This window comes from Stegostoma tigrinum, unplaced genomic scaffold, assembly GCF_030684315.1.
Source record: "Stegostoma tigrinum isolate sSteTig4 unplaced genomic scaffold, sSteTig4.hap1 scaffold_64, whole genome shotgun sequence".
In the NCBI taxonomy this organism is placed as follows: Eukaryota; Metazoa; Chordata; class Chondrichthyes; order Orectolobiformes; family Stegostomatidae; genus Stegostoma; species Stegostoma tigrinum.
The window spans coordinates 1,699,916-1,726,803 of NW_026728579.1; the positions used below are offsets into that span (position 1 = coordinate 1,699,916).

At 45.2% G+C, this 26,888-nt stretch overlaps 1 pseudogene; it reads right to left on the reverse strand.

Moving 5' to 3' along the window:
- LOC132209057 (utrophin-like) overlaps nt 1-26,888 on the reverse strand; it is a 154,958-nt pseudogene that overhangs the window by 83,398 nt on the left and 44,672 nt on the right.

Genomic DNA, 26,888 nt, shown 5'->3' on the forward strand with positions numbered 1-26,888 from the left:
TTGTAAATTATCTTAAAACATTATTTTATGATCTTGATTGGCTATTTGCAAACAACTGTGGAAACAAAAACTTCTGTTTGTTTACAACAATGGACAATGTATGTTGTCCAAGGAAGTCATTTGGTCAATTTCTTTCTTGATTGTAAATCTCAAACCTCTCGAATATCTCCTCATTCGTTTCACAGAGATGTACAGTTTGTGTGGACCTGGAAAACATGGGCACTGCCCTCAATGAATATTTTGTGTCAATCTTTACAATGGAAAAGGACACTGTAAGTATAGATATCAGGGCAGAGGACCTAGGAACATCAGAGGTAAAGACACAGGGAGACACAGCTGGTTTAGCAACTTTACAAGTGGATACATCCGCAGGCCTAACTGAAATGTATACCAGCTCGCAAGGGAAGTGAGGGAGGAGATATCTGGGCCCCTGGCAGCAATTTTCAAACCCTTGCCAATCAGAAATGAAGTGATGAAGGTCTATGAACATTGTTCTACTATTAACAAACAGAGAGAGGAACAGACCAGCAAATTAAAGGCCAGTCAGAATAATCTCAGCACTGGAGAAGCTACAAAGAGGCATTCTTAGGGGTAGAATGTACTTGCATGAATTAATCAGGGATAGTCAGGATGGATTTGTTAAGATGAGGTCATATTTCAGAAATTTGATCCTTTTTTGAGGAGATGTTGGAAAGTTGATGAGCTTATGCATTCGATGTGGACTTAGTAAAGACCCCTTGGCAGACTGATCAAGAAAACAACAGTCAACGAATCAAAGGCAAAGAGGCACACTGGAGCCAAAACTGGCTGAGGCAGAGAGCACAGGGTGATTGATGGTAAAGGGATATCTATGTGACAGGATGTGTGCTTTGATTGGGCTTGTGCAGGGCTTGCCACAAGGACCCTTGAAATTTGTCAACTAGATTCATCGTTTGGGCTTAAACACAGTGTGTATGACCGTGTCGCTAGCGAATGACTAATTTAGTGAGGAGGATATCGATGGAATGGTCATGTAAATAACAGCCATGGGATCAAAGGCAAAGTGGCACACTGGATCCAAAATTGGTTGACAGACAGGAAGGATAAACTTCAGGAGGAGATCAACAGACTGGTCAGCTGGGCACAGCAATTGGAACTCAACCAGGAAAAGTGTGATCTAACCAACTTGGGAGGGCTAACAAGGCAGGGGATCACACTATGAAGGGTGTGATCCTGGAGATTACTGAAAAACCAAGATGCTGCCTGGGCTGGGGGTTCTCATGGAATCATACAGCACAGAAGAGGTCCCACGGCCCACTAAGGATGTACCTCTGAAAATACACTGCGACATATACTAGTCCCATTTTTACACACTGGACCATTCTCTTAAATATTACAACATTTCAAGTGCTCATCCAAGTACTTTTCAAAAGTTGTGAGGTTTCCTGTTTCAACTTCCCTCCCAGGCAATGCATTCCAGACCTTCACCACACTCTGGATGAAAATGATTTTCCTCAAACCTCCTCTAAATTTCCCGTCTTTCTCTTTAAAATTATGCCCTGTTGTTATTGATGCTTTAACTAAGGGGAACAATGCTTTCTACTCAACCTATCTATACCTCTCATATTCTTACATGCCTCTATCAGGACCTCCACTCAACCCGCAAACCTTCTCTGCTTCACAGAAAATAATCTGACTTTTTCCAGACTTTCTTCACAGCTAAAATGCTCCAACACATGCAACATACTTTTCATTCCCTCCAGTGCAATCACATCCTACCTAATGGGTGGTGACCAAAACGCCACTCACGACTCCAGCTGTGGCCTAACCAAACTTTGAAACAGCTCCAAAGTGGCCTCCCCGTTCTTACAATCTATGCCACGAATGATAAAGGGAGATGTCCCGTATGTCTTTGTAACAACCCTTACTAGCCTGACCTGACCCCTTCAGGAATTCATGAACAATCACCCCAGGATCCCTTTTCTCCTCTAAGCTTCCCAGTGTCCTGCTATGCATTAGATTGAGATTTAGGTTTTATTATCACATGTATTCAATACAGCGTACATGAGTACAATGCCACCTCAGACGGTGCCACCTCAGGGACAAAGTCCCGAGGTATGAAATTTTAGTTGCAGAAGTAGAAAATTTATCCATCTTTCTTTAATCAGAGTCTTAGGGGAGTGGAATGCAATGCCGGAGAGGGTCGTGGAGTCAGCCTCATTAGGGGCATTTCATCGGCTATTAGACAAGCACATGGATGACATTGTAAGGTAGGGGTGGAGGTTAGATAGACGTTAGGATGAGGGTAAAAGTTCGGTACAACATCGTGGGCCAAAGGGCCTGTACTGTGCTGTAACGTTCCATGCTCTATGTTATAAAAATAAATGAATAAGTTTAAAAGTTCAGCACGACAGTCTTCTTAGTATAACAGTAGAAAAATAAAAACAAAAATTTAAAAAGTCAAACATTACAGTCCTTTCTGAAGCCACGAATTTGCAGACACTCTGAACGAGGCTTCCCCCGTGACGGTTTGTGTTCCCCTGTGCTGGGCTGAGGCCCGCCCATCCTTGCCAGTGGACTTCACTGCTGGCTGCCGTTGCTGACCTCCATCCGGCACGACAGGTTTTGCCACATTAAGTCTCTCTTATATTATTCCTTCTTCAGGCTATATCAATCTGCCACTGACCTGCCCGTTTGACCGATGCCAAGATTGGAGCAGACAAGGGGACCTGGTAAAGGTTTTTAAGATTTTGAAGGGCATAGAAAGGATAACTGGAAGCTGCTTTTTCCATTCGTAGACATGTCAGTAAACAGGGGACACAGATTGAAGTTCACAGGTAAAAGGCGAGGAGGGGAGTTGAGGAGAACCTATTTTCCCAGTGTGGTGGGAGTCCTGAGCTCACTGACTGAACAAGTGTGACTGATTCAGAAAGTGTCTGAATATTTAAGCAGTATTTAGATGTTCACTTGTGTTGCCATAGGCTCCAGGGCTATGGGCCAAACAATCAAAAAGGAAATCAATGTACTCTGAGTTCAATGTAGACAGATCTTTGTTGAGCAGTGCAGTAACGACAGACCGCACGGCCTCCTCCTGTGCAAAAAATATCCTTGAGTCTAGAATTACACAACTTTTCTAGGAGGCATTTCTCCACTTGACTGATTCTTTGTAAATGCAAGGCCGATAAAATAAATCCTTTTATTAGAAGCTTCTACCTCACTGAGAAAGCTTCAGGCCAATTTGATAATCTGCTCTCAAAAATCTGCTCATGTTTTGATAGTTATGACAAATTCTACTGTCAGGGCTGACACAATCCACAACATTCGAAATCAATCAACAATATTCCAGAAAGATGATCATTTGCCTATCCGACCAATTTTAACTGATGCTTTAAAAAATAGAGAAATAAATTTGGATCTGGCAAAAACGAATCAGTTCTTCCTTGGACCATACCTGTACGTACCAGCTTTCAAAAAAATATGCCCATTAGTTTGTGAGATGCATTGTTGACAAACAGCACAACAAGTGGGCAAAAACATGACCTCACATTAAGTGTTATCACTGCTGCAAGTGAGCAGTAGAGTCATACAACACTTCCAAATACTTTTCCCAGTATTCTAATGATGAAAACATTATTGGTCACAAAAACAGCTGCTAAGTTGGTGTCGTTGAGAAGCAATGGCATCATACATATGTAGTGCATCATTTATCCAGCAGGAATGCACTGTGCAGATTCTGCACAGACCAAGTTATGACTTAACATTCATCGTGGCAGTGACTAAATACAGAAATATACCAATACAGCAAACCTTTTGTTAAACAGCACCTGTGGTCCCAGGAATGTGCTGAATAATCAACAATTCCATTTGATCAATCGGTCCACACACACAAAAAACACACACTCAATAATAGGAACATGATGCATGGGATATACACATCATTGTTATACTTCATCTGCAGCATAAATAACTTCAGTAATGATGCAACTTTGCCTTAACTCAAACTTACTGGCAGAGAGCCTTCTCACGTGCACCCTCACCAGACATCACAGAGATTAGGAGAATACAGTAAACATCTAGTGTATAATTTTTGTCAGTTTATTGAGTGTGCTAGTTTGTTAAACAAAGTTTACCTCCAGTTAAACCTACCGTTTACATGTGTATCAGCAATGACAGATTTAGTACTGACACTTGTATTTTTCCTCCAGATGACCCTTGGATCGACACATCAAGACAAATTTTCAAAGAAAGCACTCTGATTCTTCCACTCATACCCCTGGAAAAGGAAGTTGCAGAATGTCACTGACTGACTTTACTCATTTGAATACAGCATAAGATACATAGAACATCGAACAGTACAGGCCCTTCAGCCCACGATGGTGTGCCGAACCTTTATCCGAAACCTCAGGTCCATCTAACCTCCACCCCTATCTTATATTACCATCCATATGCCTGTCTAATAGTCACTTAAATGCCCCCAATGAGGCCGACTCCACTACCCACTCCAGCTGAAACAAAGATCTCTTTGAATTGTCATTTGTCAGACATGTATTGAATCAAAAAACAAATTTCTCACTTCCATAGATTTCTATAGCATCTGAATATGATGTGAAGATTAGACTTCACCCTATCATTTTATAAATACAACTTTGAACAAAATGCCACGATATAGAACTTGTATGTTGGTATTTGTGCATATGCCATTTCAGTTTGTGTGATCTGTTTCGATGCAACGAGTGATAAACACTTCGATTGAAACGGTTGAGAGTAGTATATGTGAGATTTAATACCATGTCTAATCTACAGATAGTCCATCTGCAGGTAGTTATTCATGAGGCTCAACTGACATCATGTCTTAGGGGAGCTTGTGGCCTCTGGGTTAGGTACTGTTGGACCATTGCCTACTGGTCACTGGTTGAGAGGAAAGTGAACTACTAGCTGCTATCCATTTTCAACAAGTGATCACGATTATCTACCTGTGTTTCAACGTCCCATCAACATTCAAGAATTGTTGCTCGAAGAGGCTTCTGTGTAACAAATAGGAGCGGAATCAAGATCAACCATGTTTTCCCTATCTGAACAAGCTGCCAACACCAGAAATATGGGACCGTCTTAATCATTCTTATACAATTAACTTTTACAACAGACAACAGGTGCAGGATAAGGCCATTCAGCCCTTGGAGCCAGCACCACCATTCATTATAATCATGGCTGATCTCCACAATCAGTATCCTGTCCCTGCCTTATCCCCATAACCCTTGATTCCACTATCTTTAAGAACTCTATTCATCTCTTTCTTGAAAGTATCCAGAGACTTGGGCCTCCATTGCCGTCTGGGGCTGTGCATTCCATACATCCACCACTGTCTGGGTGAAGAAGATTTTCCTCAACTCTGTTCGAAATGCCCTACCCCTTATTTTTAAACTGTGTCCTCTGGTTCTGGACTCACCCATCAGCAGAAACATGCTTCCTGCCTCCAGAGTGTCCAAAACTTTAATAATCTTATACATCTCAATCAGACCCACTCTCATCCTTCTGAGCCAGGTCCCTGTACAGCGGCAGAAGGACCTCTTTGCTCCTATACTCAATTCCTCTTGTTATGAAGGCCAGCATGCCATTAGCTTTCTTCACTGCCTGCTGTACCGACATGCTTGCTTTCATTGATTTCTGTACAAGAACACTTAGATCTCGTTGTACTTCCCCTTTACCAAACCTGACTCCATTTAGATAGTAATCTGCCTTCCTGCTCTTTCCACCAAAGTGGATAACCACACATTTATCCACATTAAACTGCATCTGCCATGCATCCGTCCACTCACCTAGCCTGTCCAAGTCACCCTATATTCTCATAACATCCTCCTCACATTTCACACTGCCGCCCAGCTTTGTGTCATTGGCAAATTTGCTATTATTACTTTTAGAGCCTTCATCTATATCATTAATGTATATTGTAAACAGCTGCAGTCCCAGCACTGAACCTTGTGGTACCCTATTGGTCACCGCCTGCCATTCCAAAAGGGACCCGTTTATCACTACTCTTTGCTTCCTGTCAGCCAGCCAATTTTCAGTCCAAGCCAGTATTCTGCCCCCAATACCATGTGCCCTAATTTTGCTCACTGATCTCATATGTGGGACTTTATCAAAGGCTTTCTGAAAGTCCTGGTCCACTCCATCCACTGGTTCTCCCTTGTCCAACTTCATAGTTACATCCTCAAAAAATTCCAGAAGGTAAGTCAAGCACAATTTCCCCTTCGTAAACCCATGCTGACTCTGACCTATCCTGTTACGGCTATCCAAATGAGTTGTAATTTCATCTTTTATAATTCACTCCAGCATCATTCCCACGATTGACGTCAGGCTAACCGGTCTGTAATTTCCTGTTTTCTCTCTCCCTCCTTTCTTGAAAAGTAGGACAACATTAGCCACCCTCCAATCCGCAGGAACTGATCCTGAATCTAGAGAACATTGGAAAATGATTACCAATGTGTTCACGATTTCTAGAGCCACCTCCTTAAGTACTCTGGGATGCAGACCATCAGGTCCCGAGGACTTATCAGCCTTCAGACCTAACAGTCTATCCAACACCATTACCTGCCGAATATAAATACCCTTCAGTTCATTCATTACCCTACGTCCATCAGCCATTATTACAACTGGGAGATTGCTTGTGTCTTCCCGAGTGAAGACAGATCCAAAGTACCTATTCAGCTCTTCTGCCATTTCCTTGTTCCCCATAATAAATTCACTCGTTTGTCTTCAAGGGCCCAATTCTAGTCTTAACCTTTTTTTTTCACATACCTTTTACTATCCTCCTTGATAATGGGAACTGCAGATGCTGGAGAATCCAAGATAACAAAGCGTGGAGCTGGATGAACACAGCAGGCCAGGCAGCATCTCAGGAGCACAAAAGCTGACATTTCGGGCCAAGACCCTACACCCAGGCCCGAAACGACCCTTTGGTATCCTTACTATCCTCCTTAATATTTTTGGTCAGTTTTCGTTCGTACCTCATTTTTTTCTCTGCGTATTGCCTATTTAGTGATCTTCTGTTGCTCTTTAAAAGCTTCCCAGCCCTCCGGCTTCCCACTCATCTTTGCTCTGTTATACTTCTTCTCTTTTATCTTTATAGAGTCCTTAACTGCCCTCGTCAGCCACGGCCGCCCCTGCCTCCCCTTAGGATCTTTCTTACTCTTTGGAATGGACTGATCCTGCACCTTTTGCATTGTATCCAGAAATACCTGCCATTGATTGTTCCACTGCCATCCCTGCTACGGTATTGAACCATTGAACTTTGGCCAGCTCCACCCTCATAGCTCCATAGTTCATACAATACTGACACTTCCGATTCTCCCTTCTCCGTCTCAAATTGCTGATTAAAAATTATTATATTATCGTCACTACCTCCTAATGGCTTCTTTACTTCAAGGTCTCTGATCAAATCCGGTTCTTTGCACAACACCAGATCCAGAATTGCCTCCTCCCTGGTGGGCTCCATACTGACTCTGCATCTCCTGATTCTATGTCTCCACTCACAAGGGGCTGAAGATTTTATATTTCTTTACATTCATAATTTCATATTTTACTATTTTTTATTTCTTTATTATGTCATATTTCTTTACTTCTGACTATTTTAAATACGACATGTTTTCTTATGCTACATCAGTGACGACATTTCAAAAGCAGTTTAGCTGCGTATAAACTACATTTTATGCCTGAGTCCATAAAATGTGCTACATAAATGCAGTTCTTTCTTTTATTAACTTCTGTAGTTGTGTGTTTCTTTGCCAATGGAGGATTGGCTACAATTTCGCAGAGTAACATAAAGTGAAATACATTTCCTATGACAAAATTCCAAACCAAAGTTACGAAATTAGAATCATAAAATATTGGCTGTTTGCAACTGAACACTGTAGATGACCAAAGGTCACTTAGTCAGTAAAGTACCAATTAAGTATGTTCCCGACATGGAGAATACAAATGAAAACTATGGTAATGTTCATAGGAAATTGGACAATGTTCTATTTTATGATCATAGCAATGCCATATCATCAACACATGTTTTAATAGATAATAAGGCACTCTGGGATATTTATTCATTTGCTTGATATTCTCAAGATCATCTTCGCAAATCCTGTGAACAGGGACCACTGAACAGCTTACTTAAGCTTTTTTTACACCTATAATATTTTATCCCTCTACCATCGATGTTCGTTTGCAGCAAGATGAGTTGACAGGGGGCTTTACAGCTTTAATTTGTACAGCTATGTGTCCAATGTTTATAAATATCTGTCTGTAGCTAGAATCTATGCAGTTGTCATAAATAGGCATTCTTGTTAAGAACAGAAATCTGGACTGTGGTCTCCATCAGTTTGGATCTAAAAGACAGGTAAATTAGGGAAATTTACATCCTTTTCAAAATCTTCCACATTGGGATTACTCTGCAAACAGCAGGCTAGAATTACAGCATGGTACCCTTCTGAACGTAACACCTGAAATCACTAAAGTAAGAAAAAATGAACATGGACTCTATGTGTTAAGGTTACACAAATCCACGAGCTACAACATGGGGAAAAATACAATGGATGCTATTTTTAATGAACAGTGTGTCAACATCAACTATTCTGTCCCAGAGTGAAATCTGAGAAATGAAAAGTGAAAACTGCCGGGTTAGAAAGTTCCAGCTACGTGCTTACCTGATGGAAATGCATTGATTGTGATATTAATATATATATGATTGTTAAATGAGAATACTGATGAATTTTGCTTATTGTTTCTGTGATGATCTAAACAATCCATTTGTCAACACAATAAAGTAGATATTCTTATTGTAAAACACCCCTGAAAATCCAAAGAAAATTTCAAGAGGGGCCAAATAAGTAGCGTTGGGAAACAAAGAAATGCCAGAGGAACTGAACAAATATTTTGCATCAGTCTTCAGGTTGGAAGGCACAGTAGTAGAACTTTAAGGGAGTCTGAAGCAGAAGTGAGTGTGGTGGCCATCACAAAGCAGAAGGTACAGGGGAAGCTAAAGGGTCTGTGTGAAATTTGTACATTCTCCCCATGTCTGCACGGGTCTCGGACAGGTGTTCTGATTTCCTTCCACAGTCCAAATATGTGCAGGCAAGGTGGATCAGCCATGGCAAATGCGAGCTTGCGGAGAAACAGTACAGGGCTGGGTCTTGGTGGGATGTTCTTTGCAGAGATGGTACAGACTCAATGGCCTCTTTCCGCACTGTAGGAATTCTATAATTCCGAGAAGACGGTAAATTACATGGACCAGATGGACTGCCCCCCAGAGTTCTGAAGGAGTTCAGTGAGAAGACCACGCAGGTATTGATGATCTTTCAGGAACTACTGGAGTCAGGGTGGGTCCCAAAGGAGTACAAAATGGCAAATATAACACCCCTGTTTAAAATGGAGGGAGGCAAAAGGTGAGAAATTATAGACTTGTTAGCCTAGCACTGGTCATTAGGTCAGATTTTAGAATCCATTATTAAGGATGAGACCGGAAAGTACTTGGAAGGACATGGTAATACTTGGAAATACATGCTAAATTGGGCTGAGAAAACACAACTTTGTCAAGGGAAGGTCTCTGTTAGATTCTTTGAGAAGGTAACCAGTGAGTGAAAAACAAAAGAGAGCCATTGAACTTTATCTGTTTGGATTTCCAGAAAGCCTTTGACAAGGCTTCGACGCCAACGGCCTTTTTGAGTGCGAGCAGCAGCGGAGGCAAGACGGACCCGGAAGACTGCAGCTAAGAGAAGGAGCGGGAGCATCAGAGGAAGTGACGAGGACCAGAGGGGCAGCCGGGAAGGAAAGCAGTGACCATATATATCAGCAAGGCGGCTTAACCCGAGACTCTACAACTGTAGTGTCTCCCACCCGCCCTCCTCCTCTAACCTAGTTAATAAGGTAAGGTTCATTCTAAACTTTCTCTATTGAACATAAGTTTGTTATTAATTTGTTATTATTACTTGAAGTGAGCTTTCTGCTTTAGTATTGAGTGGGTGTTCAGATAAGTGGGGTATGGATGCTAGGGCAGTTGCTTGCTCCTCCTGCAAAATGTGGCAGTTGGGAGATGTGGCACACGTCTCCGCTGGCTACATCTGCGGGAAGTGCACCCAGCTACAGCTCCTTGAAAACCGTGTTAGGGAAATGGAGCTGGAGCTGGATGAACTACGGATCATTCGGGAGGCAGAGGGGGTAATTGAGAGGAGTTATCGGGAGTTGGTCACTCCTAAGGCTCAGGACGAGGATAGATGGGTTACAGTTAGGGGGAGGAAAGGGGACAGACAGACAGTGCAGAGATCCCCTGTGGGCATTCCCCTCAGCAATAAGTATACCGTTTTGGATACTGCTGGGGGGGTTGACCTACCAGAGGAAAGCCATAGTAGTCAGTTCTCTGGCACTGAGCCTGACACTGTGGCAAAGAAGGGAAGGGGGCAGAATAGAAAAGTACTCGTGGTAGGGGACTCGATAGTTAGGGGAATCGACAGGAGATTTTGTGGGCAAGATCGGGATTCCCGGAAGGTATGTTGCCTCCCTGGTGCCAGGGTCCGGGACGTCTCCGATCGGGTGTATAAAGTTCTGAAAGGGGAGGGAGAACAGCCAGAAATCGTGTTACATATTGGCACAAATGATATAGCCAGAAATAGGTTTGAGGATATAAAAAGTGATTTCAGGGAGTTAGGATGGAAGCTGCAGAGCAGGACGAACAGAGTAGTGTTCTCTGGTTTACTACCGGTGCCACGAGATAGCGAGGTGAGGAACAGGGAACGGGCGCAGCTGAACACGTGGCTACGCAGCTGGTGTAGGAGGGAGGGTTTCAGATATGTTGATAATTGGGATGCCTTCTGGGGAAGGTGGGACCTGTACAAGAAGGACGGGTTGCATCTGAACTGGAAGGGGACCAATGTCCTGGGTGGAAGGTTTGCTCGAGTAGTTCGAGAGGGTTTAAACTAGTATGGCAGGGGGGTGGGAACCTGAGCTGTATACCAGAGGTGAGCGTTGATGCAGGTGAGGCAGTAACAAGAGGTAGACCAGCTAGTGGGAAGGATTTTCCTGGGAAGGAACCAAGGGATCGGTTAAAGTGTGTTTGCTTTAATGCAAGGAGTATCAGGAATAAAAGTGATGAACTTAGAGCATGGATCAGTACCTGGTGCTATGATGTTGTGGCCATAACAGAGACATGGGTTTCTCATGGGCTGGAATGGTTGCTGGATATTCCAGGGTTTAGAACATTTAAAAAGAATAGGGAGGGGGCAAAAAGAGGAGGGGGTGTAGCACTACTAATCAGAGAGGGTATCACAGCTACAGAAGCTTCCATTGTCGAGGAAGATCTGCCTACTGAGTCAGTATGGGTGGAAATTAGGAACAGCAAGGGAGTAGTCACCTCGTTAGGGGTTTACTACAGGCCCCCCAATAGCAGCAGGGAGATTGTAGAAAGCATAGGTCGACAGATTTTGGAAAAGTGTGGACGCAGTAGGGTTGTTGTAATGGGTGACTTTAACTTTCCTAATATTGATTGGAACCTCCTTCGAGCAGAAGATTTGAATGGAGCTGTTTTTGTAAGGTGTGTTCAGGAGGGTTTCCTAACGCAGTACGTTGACAGGCCGACGAGGGGAGAGGCCATTCTAGACTTGGTGCTCGGAAACGAGCCGGGGCAGGTATCAGATCTTGTGGTGGGAGAGCATTTTGGTGATAGTGACCATAACACTCTCTCATTCTACATAGCTATGGAGAAGGAGAGGATTAGGCAGAATGGGAGGATATTTAATTGGGGAAGAGGAAACTATGATGCGATTAGACACGAGTTAGGAAGCATGGACTGGGAGCAGTTGTTCCATGGTAAGGGAACTATAGACATGTGGAGATGGTTTAAGGAACAGTTGTTGGGAGTGATGAGTAAATATGTCCCTCTGAGACAGGCAAGACGGGGTAAGATAAAGGAACCTTGGATGACGAGAGCGGTGGAGCTTCTAGTGAAAAGGAAGAAGGTAGCTTACATGAGGTGGAGGAAGCTAGGGTCAAGTTCAGCTAGAGAGGATTACATGCAGGCAAGGAAGGAGCTCAAAAATGGTCTGAGGAGAGCCAGGAGGGGGCACGAGAAAGGCTTGGCAGAAGGAATCCGGGAAAACACAAAGGCATTTTACACTTACGTGAGGAATAAGAGAATGGTCAAAGAAAGAGTAGGGCCGATCAGGGATAGCATAGGGAACTTGTGTGTGGAGCCTGAGGAGGTAGGGGAAGCCCTAAATGAGTTTTTTGCTTCTGTCTTTACGAAAGAAACGACCTGTGTAGTGAATGAAACCTTTGAAGAGCAGGTGTGCATGCTGGAATGGATAGAGATAGAGGAAGCTGATGTACTGAAAATTTTGTCAAACATTAAGATTGACAAGTCGCCAGGCCCGGATCAGATTTGTCCTCGGCTGCTTTGGGAAGCGAGAAATGCAATTGCTTCGCCACTTGCGAAGATCTTTGCATCCTCGCTCTCCACTGGAGTCGTACCTGAGGACTGGAGAGAGGCAAATGTAATTCCTCTCTTCAAGAAAGGAAATAGGGAAATCCCCGGCAATTATAGACCGGTAAGTCTCACGTCTGTCGTCTGCAAGGTGTTAGAAAGGATTCTGAGGGACAAGATTTATGACCATCTGGAAGAGCATGGCTTGATCAAATACAGTCAACACGGCTTTGTGAGGGGTAGGTCATGCCTTACAAACCTTATCGAGTTTTTTGAGGATGTGACTAGTAAGGTTGATGAGGGTCAAGCTGTGGATGTGGTGTATATGGACTTCAGTAAGGCATTTGATAAGGTTCCCCATGGAAGGCTCATTCACAAGGTCAGGAGGAATGGGATACAGGGGAACTTAGCTGCTTGGATACAGAATTGGCTGGCCAACAGAAGACAGCGAGTGGTAGTAGAAGGAAAATATTCTGCCTGGAAGTCAGTGGTGAGTGGGGTTCCACAGGGCTCTGTCCTTGGGCCTCTACTGTTTGTAATTTTTATTAATGACTTGGACGAGGGAATTGAAGGATGGGTCAGCAAGTTTGCAGACGACACAAAGGTCGGAGGTGTCGTTGACAGTGTAGAGGGCTGTTGTAGGCTGCAGCGGGACATTGACAGGATGCAGAGATGGGCTGAGAGGTGGCAGATGGAGTTCAACCTGGATAAATGCGAGGTGATGCATTTTGGAAGGTCGAATTTGAAAGCTGAGTACAGGATTAAGGATAGGATTCTTGGCAGCGTGGAGGAACAGAGGGATCTTGGTGTGCAGATACATAGATCCCTTAAAATGGCCACCCAAGTGGACAGGGTTGTTAAGAAAGCATATGGTGTTTTGGCTTTCATTAACAGGGGGATTGAGTTTAAGAGTCGTGAGATCTTGTTGCAGCTCTATAAAACTTTGGTTAGACCGCACTTGGAATACTGCGTCCAGTTCTGGGCGCCCTATTATAGGAAAGATGTGGATGCTTTGGAGAGGGTTCAGAGGAGGTTTACCAGGATGCTGCCTGGACTGGAGGGCTTATCTTATGAAGAGAGGTTGACTGAGCTCGGTCTCTTTTCATTGGAGAAAAGGAGGAGGAGAGGGGACCTAATTGAGGTATACAAGATAATGAGAGGCATAGATAGAGTCGATAGCCAGAGACTATTTCCCAGGGCAGAAATGGCTAGCACGACGGGTCATAGTTTTAAGCTGGTTGGTGGAAAGTATAGAGGGGATGTCAGAGGCAGGTTCTTTACGCAGAGAGTTGTGAGAGCATGGAATGCGTTGCCAGCAGCAGTTGTGGAAGCAAGGTCATTGGGGTCATTTAAGAGACTGCTGGACATGCATATGGTCACAGAAATTTGAGGGTGCATCCAGGAGGATCAATGGTCGGCACAACATTGTGGGCTGAAGGGCCTGTTCTGTGCTGTACTGTTCTATGTTCTATGTTCTATGTTCTAAGGTGCCACACAGGAGGCTTCAAAATAAAAAAAAATGAGTTTATGGTGTTAGGGAGTAGGTACTGGCATGGATAGAGGATCGGCTAACTGGCAGAATGCAGAGAGTGGCAATAAAAGGGTCTTTTTCAGGATGGCAGCCAGCAACTACAGGAGTTCCGCACTCATCAGAGTTCAGACAACAGCCATTCACGTTATACATCAGCAATCTGGACAAAGGAACTAATGGTATTGTTGTCCACAGGGCGTTGTTGCTAAGTTTGCAGATGACATTTCGATAGGTGGAGAAGCAAGTAGTGTTGAGGAAGTGGGGAGGTCACAGAGAGGCTGTAGAGAAGTGGCAGTACAGGCATAGGCTATTTTCTAAATGGGGAAAGGCTTCAGAAATCTGAAGCACAAAGATGACCCAGTTCAGGATTCTTTTAACATGCAGGTTCAGTTGGCAGTTGGGAAGGCAAATGCAACGTCAGCATTCATTTCAAGACGGCAAAAATACAAGAGCAGAGATGTACTGCTGAGGCTGTGTAAGGCTCTGGTCCCATTGCATTTGTAATATTAAGAGCAGTTTTTGGCCATCTATCTAAGGAAGATGTGCTGGCCTTTGTCAGGGTCTAGAGGAGGTTCTCAAACATAATCCTGGGGATGAAGGCACTGTCATGTGAGGAGTGGCTGAGAACTCTGGGTCTGTACTCGATGGAGTTTAGAAGGACGAAGGGGATCACACTGAAGGTAATTTAGGCCTGGATAGAGTGGACATGGAGATGATGTTTCCACGAGTAGGAGAGGCCAGGACCTGAGGGCACAGCCTCAGAGTCAAAGGGACCACCCTTCAGGATGGAGATGAGGAGGAATTTATTCAGTCAGAAAGTTGTGAATCTGTGGAACTCGTTGATGCAGAAACCTGTGGTGGCCAAGTCAGAGTTGATTTCAGGCATAGATAGATATATTCTTGCTTAGTATGGACACAGGAGAATGGGATTGAGAATGATAGATCCCACTCAATGGGCTGAATGGTCTAATTCTGTTCTTCAATCTTCAGGTCTAAAACACTGGAATGAATCAGTTCAGTGTCATTTTTATTGCACTGCAAGGACAGTATCTCTCCAAAACACCTAACAAATTTTCTCACTCTGTTGTGGCAAACCTATTCAATAACTAGCAACAATGCTCCTGTTGTGCCTCTCTCAGCCGACGCTAGTTAGTTCTCCCGCTCATCGTAACTGGACCATCCCGGTATTACTGTCACTGGTGCCACGTTTAATGGATATTGTGAACCAGTAAAATGCTCAGAATCCAGAACTGCCTTATACAGTTCATAGCATTTGTCCGAGACAGGGCAGGAAAGGGGAAATTAGCAACTTATTTTACAGTTAGGGGCCTGGAGGTCCTGGTGGATGGATTGGTGCAGTGGAGGACTGTCCTCTTTCCCAAGGACAAGCACAGGAGACCACGACACAAGACTCGGCCAGACTGATCTGAGGCTGTCCAGTGTCAATGCAGTCTCAACCACCGAAAGAACCATCCAGCAGTGCTGCAAGATCAATGACCTCTGCTCCAACAGAGGAAGAGCCTCATTGTTCTGTGCTACCTCTGCAGTTCCTACTATCTCTGAAGAGATTTTCTTTCTCTTCTCCCACAGCAGTCTTGGAAACAACTGGGGATTTGTTCACTTTTAAACCAGCCAATAATTTCAATTTCACACTGCATCTTCCTGCTTTATACAATTCAATGCTCCTCCTTGAAGGGAGGACAGATGGGAGGCACTTGTCTACTGTATCAATGCCCTTCACTTCCAAACACAGATTGCCCCATCACCCCTCGTACACCACGGTTTCTAATTGGCCCTACTCTTTCCCTGGTTATTCTCCTGCTTGATATGCCTGTAGAATATCTTGATATTCTTTCCAATCTTGGCCACCACCGTTTCTTCACGCTTCATTTTTATACGTCACTAGTCATCCATTCATTTGCTCCCTTTGCACTTGTCATAAACATGTCCTGAACATTCCTCAAGATCCAGGGTTCTCCAGGCTTGTTGATCATAAATTTCACCCAAAACGGAATATAACTGGCCTTTACTCTCCCAGTTCCTTTTCTGGACGTATCCAACTATACAGCTGTAGATTCGCCCGCAAGTCACTTCCCAAAATATTTTACCCAGATCCTGCCTTGTTTCAATAAAATATGCCTTACCCTAAGCCAAAAACATTTGTTTTAAACAGATCTCCTCTCCCATGTTGAAAAGTCTGTTGTCATGGTCACAGGGACTTATGCACTTAGCCACTGTCACCCTGAACACTGGCTTTGTGTCCCAGAAATAGGTCCAGCATTGCACTGTCCCTGACAAGCTCGTCGACATGTTGATGTTAAATCATCTCTCAAATGTATTTAAAGAATTATTTCCCAAGTCAAACTTTTATGTTATCTCAATTAATGTTGTAAAGTTCAAATCCCCTAATATAATCTTTATTTTATTAGTTTCTCACCCCTCAGTGAATTACCTGCTCTTCCATTGCCCACTGCTTGCAGGCCTCTCGCTTAAATTCCTCACCACATTAGCAAACCCTCGTGCAAGGATTTTGGTTCCTTTCTGGTTCAGCTGCAGACTAGCCCACTTGTAGAGGATATACCATCCCCACAAATTGTCCTTCAGATCCAAGTGTCTAAATCCACCCCCAACACAAACACTTGAGCCAAGCATTCATCTGTTTTCTTCCCCTTTTTCTTGCCTTCTCAGCATGTGGCACCACGAATAATCCAGAGATTACAACTTTACAGGTCCTGCTATTTAACCCACTGCCTAGCTCTCGGAACGCTTGATGCAAGACCTCATCACTCATCTTACCAATGTGTACATTGAGCTGTGTCTTACGGTCCTCCTCCTTCAGGATACCCTGAATGACATGGTTGACCTGGTTAACACGCCATAATGGAGTCACATCAATGACTGTGAAAAATCTGGTCCACCCAGATTGTCGCAATGGGCAAAAAAGCACACCAATGTGTCTACTTCCAAGGAGGCTAAGGCAATTCAAATATAAAGGGCAACTTTCATTGATGTACCAGAGAAAGCATCCTATCTGGATGCATATCACAGCATGGTATGGCAGCTGCTCTTCCGAAGAAAACAACAAACTCCAGAGTCATGAAAATAACATAGTCCACCATGCAAATCAGCCTTCCATTCATTGAATCCACCTATACTTACCGCTGCCTCAGGAAAGCAACTGACATAATCAAAGGCCTTTCTCACCCCCCAATTACACTCTCTTCTACCCTTTTCTGAAGGGAAGATGTCAAAAAGTTAGTATTCACGTGTGAACAGATCCCAGAACAGCTTCTTCACCGCTGTTCCTGCACATCGGAATAGAACACTTAAAATTTTAAAACTAATTTTGATCTCGCTCTCTGTAGCTGTCACTATGTTCCATTTCACTAATGCACCTTGTATGGTATGATCTGTCTATACTGCGTGATCTATAGACAGATCTCTGTACCTAGGCACATGTGATAATGATGACTCAAATCAAATTGACTGCGTGCAAGAGAGAGGTGAGCATATGATTGTGTTCAAGAGTGCAAAGACAGTGCATGAAAGTGTGAGCGTGCGCACGACAGAATGTGTGCGCCAGTGACTGTGCTCGAGAGTGTGTAAACGAGAGTCAGCACAAAAGGGAGTGTTACAGCATGCATGAGGGAGTGAGTGTGTCTGTGAGAGCGAGTGAGCTTGAGAGGAAGTGAATTTGTCAGCCTAAGTGTGTGAGGGAGAGTTTTGTGGGAGTGTGCGTGTGTCTGTGTGGTGAGAGTATGAACATTGGCAAAAGATCCTACGACAGGGCATGCAAGTGTGCCACGGAATGTGTGCAAGGCCATGCATGATTGTGTGACAGTATGGACTATGAATGAGTGAGAATGTGACTGTGTGCCTGTGTGTGCGTGTGTGCCTCTGTGTGTGTGTCTGTGTCTGTGTGTGGATAGTACGTTTGTGCATGAGGGATAGGATATGCATGTGCAACATAGTGTGACCGTGAACTTCTGTTTGTGCCTGAGTCAAGTGTTGGGGGAGAATAGGGAGAGGAGAGATACAGACAGAGAGCGAGAGAGACAGTGTGTGAGAGAGAGATGAGATGAGGAATAAGAAATGACGAGCAGTCAATACGTGGAGCCAAAAAAGAACAGTATGTGAGCGTTGAGAAGCCGCTGGATGTAATATGGAGGCTATTGTTTTACTGATTGTACTAAGTGACAAGCAAGTGTCACCTCCTGGTGTTAGGGGACAGGAGATGCGCATTAGAGAAGGAGATCTAGTCAGCCTTGTTATAGACAGCAGACACGTTGCAAAAGCATAGAAACTGAAATTAAAGCTTTACTGTCCATGTGTAAAGAGGTGAGACAAATATGACCAGCCGATATTGTACCTTTGCGCTCAGTAAGATCATAGAATCATGAATCAGAGAATCCTTACAGCGTGGAAACACGTCCGTCAGCCCAACATGTCCACACTGCCCCTCACAGCATCCCACCCAGACCCATCCACCTATAACTCATCTAACATACACATCACTGAGCACCTTGGGAAATTTAGCATGACCAATCCACCTACGTTGCACATCTTTTGACTGTGGGAGGAAACTGGAGCACCCGGAGAAAACCCATGCAGACACATGGAGAACGTGCAAACTCCACACACACCAAAGGGTGGAAGTAAACCCAAGTTGCTGGTGCCGTGAGACAGCAGTGTTACCCAGAGCCACTGTGGTCTTTATTATGCCAACTAAACTGCAAGCATTTTTTTTTAAAGAAAGGAAACTTACCATCGTCACAGGATGTGAGGGCTTTCAATTTTCTATCAGCTTTGAGAACTTTATCCATGTCTGTCTTCACAAGAGCAAGGTGATGGCAATGGTGAGAGACTGGTTAATATTCAGCAGCTCGCCGTGCAAAAAATTAGCGGCACTTTCATTGCTTTTTCGCTCGGGGCATAACAGAGAGACAAGTAGAAGGAAAATATTCTGCCTGGAAGTCAGTGGTGAGTGGGGTTCCACAGGGCTCTGTCCTTGGGCCTCTACTGTTTGTAATTTTTATTCATGACTTGGATGAGGGGATTGAAGGATGGGTCAGCAAGTTTGCAGACGACACAAAGGTCGGAGGTGTCGTTGACAGTATAGAGGGCTGTTGCAGGCTGCAGCGGGACATTGACAGGATGCAGAGATGGGCTGAGAGGTGGCAGATGGAGTTCAACCTGGATAAATGCGAGGTGATGCATTTTGGAAGATCGAATTTGAAAGCTGAGTACAGGATTAAGGATAGGATTCTTGGCAGTGTGGAGGAACAGAGGGATCTTGATGTGCAGATACGGAGATCCCTTAAAATGGCCACCCAAGTGGACAGGGTTGTTAAGAAAGCATATGGTGTTTTGGCTTTCATTAACAGGGGGATTGAGTTTAAGAGTCATGAGATCTTGTTGCAGCTCTATAAAACTTTGGTTAGACCGCACTTGGAATACTGCGTCCAGTTATGGTCGCCCTATTATAGGAAAGATATGGATGCTTTGGAGAGGGTTCAGGAGGAGGTTTACCAGGATGCTGCCTGGACTGGAGGGCTTATCTTATGAAGAGAGGTTGACTGAGCTCGGACTCTTCTCATTGGAGAAAAGGAGGAGGAGAGGGGACCTAATTGAGGTATACAAGATAATGAGAGGCATAGATAGCGTTGATAGCCAGAGACTATTTTCCAGGGCAGAAAAGGTTAACACGAGGGGTCATAGTTTTAAGCTGGTTGGAGGAAAGTAGAGAGGGGATGTCAGAGGCGGGTTCTTTACGCAGAGTTGTGAGGACATGGAATGCGTTGCCAGCAGCAGTTGTGGAAGCAAGGTCATTGGGGTCATTTAAGAGACTGCTGGACATGCATATGGTCACAGAAATTTGCGGGTGCATACATGAGGATCAATGGTCGGCACAACATCGTGGGCTGAAGAGCCTGTTCTGTGCTGTACTGTTCTATTTTCTGTGTTCTATGTTCTATGATAGGTGGAGAGGCAAGTAGTGTTGAGGAAGTGGGGAGGTCACAGAGAGTCTGTGGAGAAGTGGAAGTACAGGCATAGACTATTTTCTAAATTGGGAAAGGCTTCAGAAATCTGAAGCACAAAGATGACCCAATTCAGGATTCTTTTAACATGCAGTTTCAGTTGGCAGTTGGGAAGGCAAATGCAATGTCAGCATTCATTTCAAGACGGCAAAAATACAAGAGCAGAGATGTGTGGCTGAGGCTGTGTAAGGCTCTGGTCATATTGCATTTGGAATATTAAGAGCAGTTTTTGGCCATCTATCTAAGGAAGGATGTGCTGGCCTTTGTCAGGGTCTAGATGAGGTTCTCAAACATAATCCTGGGGATGAAGTGAGGAGTGGCTGAGAACTCTGGGCCTGTACTTGATGGAGTTTAGAAGGATGAAGGGGGTCACACTGAAGGTAATTCAGGCCTGGATAGAGTGGACATGGAGATGATGTTTCCACAAGTAGGAGAGACCAGGACCTGAGGGTACAGCCTCAGAGTCAAAGGGACCACCCTTCAGGATGGAGTTGAGGAAGAATTTCTTCAGTCAGAAAGTTGTGAATCTGTGGAACTCATTGATGCAGAAAGCTGTGGAAGCCAAGTCAGAGTTGATTTCAGGCATAGATAGACATGTTCTTGCTTAGTAAGGACACAGGAGGTTGAGAATGATAGATCCCACTCAATGGGCTGAATGGTCTAATTCTGTTCTGAAATCTGAAGGTCCAAAACACTGGAGTGAATCAGTTCAGTGTTATTTTTATTGCACTGCAAGGACAGTATCTCTCCAAAACACCTGACAAATTTTCTCACTCTGTTGTTGCAAACCTTTTCAATAACTAGCAACAATGCTCCTGTTGCGCCTCTCTCAGCCGACGCTCGTTAGTTTTCCACTCATCGTAACTGCAAGTGTTTGCCACCACTGAAACATCCCGGTATTACTGGCACTAGTGCCATGTTTAAAGGCTATTGTGAACCAGTAAAATGCCCAGAATCCAGAACTGCCTTATACAGTTCATAGCATTTGTCCCAGACAGGGCAGGAAAGGGGAAATTAGCACCTTACTTTACAGTTGGAGACCTGGAAATCCTGGTGGATGGATTGGTGCAGTGGAGGACTGTCCTCTTTCCCAAAGACAAGCACAGGAGGCCACGACACAAGACTCGGCCAGACTCATCTGAGTCTGTCCAGTGTCAAGGCAGTCTCAACCACCAAAAGAGCCATACAGCAGTGCTGCAAGATCAGTGACCTCTGCTCCAACAGAAGAGGAGCCTCATTGGAGATAATGGGAACTGCAGATGCTGGAGAATTCCAAGATAATAAAATGTGAGGCTGGATGAACACAGCAGGCCAAGCAGCATCTCAGGAGCACAAAAGCTGACGTTTTGGGCCTAGACCCTTCATCGGAGAGGGGGATGGGGAGAGGGAACTGGAATAAATAGGGAGAGAGGGGGAGGCGGACCGAAGATGGAGAGTAAAGAAGATAGGTGGAGAGAGTATAGGTGGGGAGGTAGGGAGGGGATAGGTCAGTCCAGGGAAGACGGACAGGTCAAGGAGGTGGGATGAGGTTAGTAGGTAGATGGGGGTGCGGCTGGCGGAGGGAGGAAGGGATGGGTGAGAGGAAGAACAGGTTAGGGAGGCAGAGACAGGTTGGACTGGTTTTGGGATGCAGTGGGTGGGGGGGGGGGAAAAGAGCTGGGCTGGTTGTGTGGTGCAGTGGGGGGAGGGGACGAACTGGGCTGGTTTAGGGATGCAATAGGGGAAGGGGAGATTTTGAAACTGGTGAAGTCCACATTGATACCATATGGCTGCAGGGTTCCCAGGCGGAATATGAGTTGCTGTTCCTGCAACCTTCGGGTGGCATCATTGTGGCAGTGCAGGAGGCCCATGATGGACATGTCATCTAGAGAATGGGAGGGGGAGTGGAAATGGTTTGCGACTGGGAGGTGCAGTTGTTTGTTCCGAACTGAGCGGAGGTGTTCTGTAAAGCGGTCTCCAAGCCTCCGCTTGGTTTCCCCAATGTAGAGGTAGCCACACCGGGTACAGTGGATGCAGTATACCACATTGGCAGATGTGCAGGTGAATCTCTGCTTGATGTGGAATGTCATCTTGGGGCCTGGGATAGGGGTGAGGGAGGAGGTGTGGGGGCAAGTGTAGCATTTCCTGCGGTTGCAGGGGAAGGTGCCGGGTGTGGTGGGGTTGCAGGGCAGTGTGGAGCGAACAAGGGAGTCACGGAGAGAGTGGTCTCTCCGGAAAGCAGACAGGGGTGGGGATGGAAAAATGTCTTGGGTGGTGGGGTCGGATTGTAAATGGTGAAAGTGTCGGAGGATGATGCGTTGTATCCGGAGGTTGCTAGGGTGGAGTGTGAGAACGAGGGGGATCCTCTTCGGGCGGTTGTGGCGGGCGCGGGGTGTGAGGGATGTGTTGCGGGAAATACGGGAGACGCGGTCAAGGGCGTTCTCGATCACTGTGGTGGCAAAGTTGTTGTCCTAAAAGAACTTGGACATCTGGGATGTGTGGGAGGGGAATGTCTTATCGTGGGAGCAGATGCGGCGGAGGCGGAGGAATTGAGAATAGGGAATGGAATTTTTGCAGGAGGGTGGGTGGGAGGAGGTGTATTCTAGGTAGCTGTGGGAGTCGGTGGGCTTGAAATGGACATCAGTTACAAGCTGGTTGCCTGAGATGGAGACTGAGAGGTCCAGGAAGGTGAGGGATGTGCTGGAGATGGCCCAGGTGAACTGAAGGTTGCGGTGGAAGGTGTTGGTGAAGTGGATGAACTGTTCGAGCTCCTCTGGGGAGCAAGAGGCGGCGCCGATACAGTCATCAATGTACCGGAGGAAGAGGTGTGGTTTGGGGCCTGTGTAGGTACGGAAGAGGGACTGTTCCACGTAACCTACGAAGAGGCAGGCATAGCTGGGGCCCATGCGGGTGCCCATGGCCACCCCCTTAGTCTGTAGGAAGTGGGAGGAGTCAAAAGAGAAGTTGTTGAGGGTGAGGACGAGTTCAGCTCGGCGGATGAGAGCGTCGGTGGAGGGGGACTGGTCGGGCCTGCGGGACAGGAAGAAGCAGAGGGCTTTGAGGCCATCTGCATGCGGAATGCAGGTGTACAGGGACTGGACGTCCATGGTGAATATGAGGTGTTGTGGGCCAGGGAATTGGAAGTCCTGGAGGAGGTGGAGGGCGTGGGTGGTGTCACGGACGTAGGTGGGGAGTTCCTGGACCAAAGGGGAGAAAATGGAGTCCAGATAGGTGGAGATGAGTTCGGTGGGGCAGGAGCAGGCTGAGACGATGGGTCGACCAGGGCAGGCAGGTTTGTGGATTTTGCGAAGGAGATAGAAACGGCCGTGCGGGGTTGGGGAACAATGAGGTTGGAGGATGTGGGTGGGAGGTCCCCTGAGGTGATGAGGTCGTGAATGGTGTTGGAGATGATGGTTTGGTCACGTGGGTGTGGGGTCATGATCGAGGGGGCAGTAGGAGGTGGTGTCGGAGAGTTGGCGTCTGGCCTCAGCGATGTAGAGGTCAGTGCGCCATACTACCACTGCGCCACCCTTGTCTGCGGGTTTGATGGTGAGGTTGGGGTTGGAGCGGAGGGAGCGGAGGGCTGCCCGTTCTGCGGGGGAGAGGTTGGAGTGGGTGAGAGGGGTGGAGAGGTTGAGGTGGTTAACGTCTCGACGGCAGTTGGAGATGAAGAGGTCGAGGGAGGGTAGGAGGCCTAGGGGTGGTGTCCAGGAGGAGGACTTGTGTTGGAAGCGGGTGAAGGGGTCAGTGGAAGGAGGGTTAGGTTCCTGGTTGAAGAAGTAGGCACGGAGACGAAGATGGCGGAAAAACTGCTCTATGTCCAACCGTGACTGGTATCATTGGTCTGTGCTACCTCACATTCACACTCTCTCTAATTCTGCACCACCCTTCAGCACAGCTCATGTAATACCATTCTCACCAAAGCATTCAATGTCTGTCTTCACTTGCTCTCGCCTACTTGAGGGCCCAAGGCTATTAATCCTCTATGTTCTCTGTGCCTCTTGCTCTCACTTAGGAGACCTCACCTCCCTTCCCAAACATACATGAGCACTAACAAATGCACCAGCTCATTTCATCTCACTCAATCACTCCCTTTGTTTCATTCCAGGAAAAACAGCCCACCGTAGGGCAGAAAGAGCCAACACAGGTAGTGAGGTGTCTAACGTTTGACTTCTCACAACCTATGAGGACAGTGTCCTGACCATGATCATCCTGAGCAGCCAACTGATTGCATCCAAGCCCCTCGAGTGATATCAGACAATGCCCTGGAGTTACCTCGATCTGCTGCCTGGAACTGCCTCCCTTGACTACAGACCATTCCCCTCAGAACCTGAAGAACGACCATGTGGTTGGAGACAATGCAACGCGTTCTGTGCTTCTGCAGCTGGCACATGCTGCAGGTGTGAGATCAACATATCACGGTGCTAAACGGCAACACACCCACTCCTTTGATTGATGACTGCTGACAAACATGACAAGCTGTCTGGCTTTGTCTCGATGCCAAAAGGTTAATCAACATACTAGTGTTATGAGTCTGAGAGATGTGGCGGAGGGGGCAACCCATAAAAAGACAAAGCAAATGAAGACAAGGCAGAGGAGCTGTTAGCATTCATGCAGGGACAAAATGAGAGTGGAGAGCTCAAGCAAGGTGTCCTGATGTGTAACGTGGCCCAATACACGAATGGGTGCCTGTCCCTGCATATAAAAGTGCCCTGGCAGTAGCAATCCAAAATGCAGCAATGAAGTACAGAAGAGTACTGAAAGCAGATCTGAGATGTGCCATGATGTGCTGAGGCTGGAACATGCCACATGTCAAAACTGTGGACATGGGGTGCTACTGATGGGTGTGGCTGCAGATGCTGGTGACTACTGCCCAAGTTGGAGGTCCTGAAGAGCATTGAGCAATGTGCAAGCATCACACACCCACTCAGAATTTCATTTCGCTAATTCTGAGCGTCTAGTTTCTGTCTGGCAGGTACAAAAATGGAATAAGTATTAATGAGGGCGGTACTCAGAAATAATGCACGCCGTTCAGTGCTCCCTCGCGAGAATTTCAGCTCAATGTCTACAATTTCACTGGAAAATGCAACATTTTGGTTTTGACACCCTGAAGCACCTTGAGCCGCTATCAATATGAAGGGTACGTACCTAATGAAGAATGTCAAAATTTACAGTCGCAACAACGATTTAATATTGGAACACACCTCATGCAAACAAAGCTCAATTTTATATAAATGGAAAATTGGAGGTGATTTGGGGTGGATAGAAGGACACCGGAGGTTTAACCCTGGACGTTCATCTCCAAATCCTAGAATTATATCCAGCTTGGACTGAAAGAAAATAAAAATCTCTCCACTTGCAAGGATTCCCCAATATACTGTCACAGTCTTAATACATTTCCAAGTGAAGTGCATAACATTATTCCTAAATGGAGCTTACTAAACAATCTGACTGAGATAAGCTGAACGACAATTAGTCTGGAAAATACCACAATGGCACAGTTAATGCTCTTCAAGATACTGGCTAGGTTAAAAAGTCTCAGTTGCGAGATAGACTGGTATGCTGGATTTGTGTTTCTTGTAGCAGAGGAAGCTGAGGTGGGGGTCGGGATATGATTGAGGCAGAAAAAATTATGACAGGCCCTGGCAGAATACATTGTGAGAATCCTTTCCCCATGGCACATGTGTCTAAGACCAGATGGCACAAGTTTAAGGTGAGGATTAAATGCTTTGGAGGAAGTCTGAGGAAAAGCTTTTTCATCAACAAAGTGGACATATGGAGCACGCTGCCTGAGAGGGTAGTTGAGGCAGGTATTCTCAACATTTAAAAAGCATCTGGGATGAGCATTTAAAATGCTAGGTCAAAGTAGGCTAGGGACCAAGTGTAGATAAATGAGATTAGTGTAGTTTGGTGTTTGTTGGGAGGCATAGACATGGTGTTTCTATGCTGTATGACTCTACGAGATTGAGGGTCACATAAAAACTTATTCTGCATCTGGCTGTTTATTCCTTGACATTAACTGGATGATGTTCATATTGTGTACTTTATACACGTCTTTCTCCAGCACTCACATTTGTCACCGTGAAGAGCATTACAATCAGTGTCAAGATGTCTCCATGATCCTGTACAGATTTGACCAAATGGAATCAAAAGTATATGGTCGGCACAACATCGTGGGCTGAAGGGCCTGTTCTGTGCTGTACTGTTCTACGTTCTATGTTCTATATCAGTTTCAATTTTGTGATTTAAAACAAAAGTCGCTAAAACTTTCAACTACTTTATCACTTGCACTGAAATGAAATTAGAACATACTGAAACCTTATGTCAACAATACTAGGATTGATTTTAATCAGTTGACAATCTTCACATTTACTTAACTGATCAAAATCCAAAATGTAGGATGCAGTTTAATGCACCTTAGGACAATCTAAACATACTACATTCAAGTGTAAATCATACATACGTATCAAAGACGTTCAGCAGCCAGTTCAGACACATGTTGACACAGAGTGACACATTGACCTAGTCTTTGTGATTTTGTTCCAAACCATCATAAATGGACGTTAAACAGTTGATTACTTCAGTTACATTTAGAAGTTGCTCGTTTTGTGTCAATTTGTGTCGATCAAAGACGTGTTGTGCTGTGTGCAACTCCAACAGATCCACTACAAAGGAGGAAGAAAACTAACTTCAATTACAGTTTTAACTTATTGAGCTATCAAATAAAATTAATTCCTTTATTGGGCCGACAAATAAATACAATGATTAAGAAAAGTACTCTGGAATGATGGAAACAGGCCATTTCCTTCTCAAATGCAATATGTCAAATCTAACGAGGGAACTGTCAGTGATAATGTATGGTTTAGAAGGGGTGGACGCTAGGAAGTTGTTTCCGTTAGGCGGG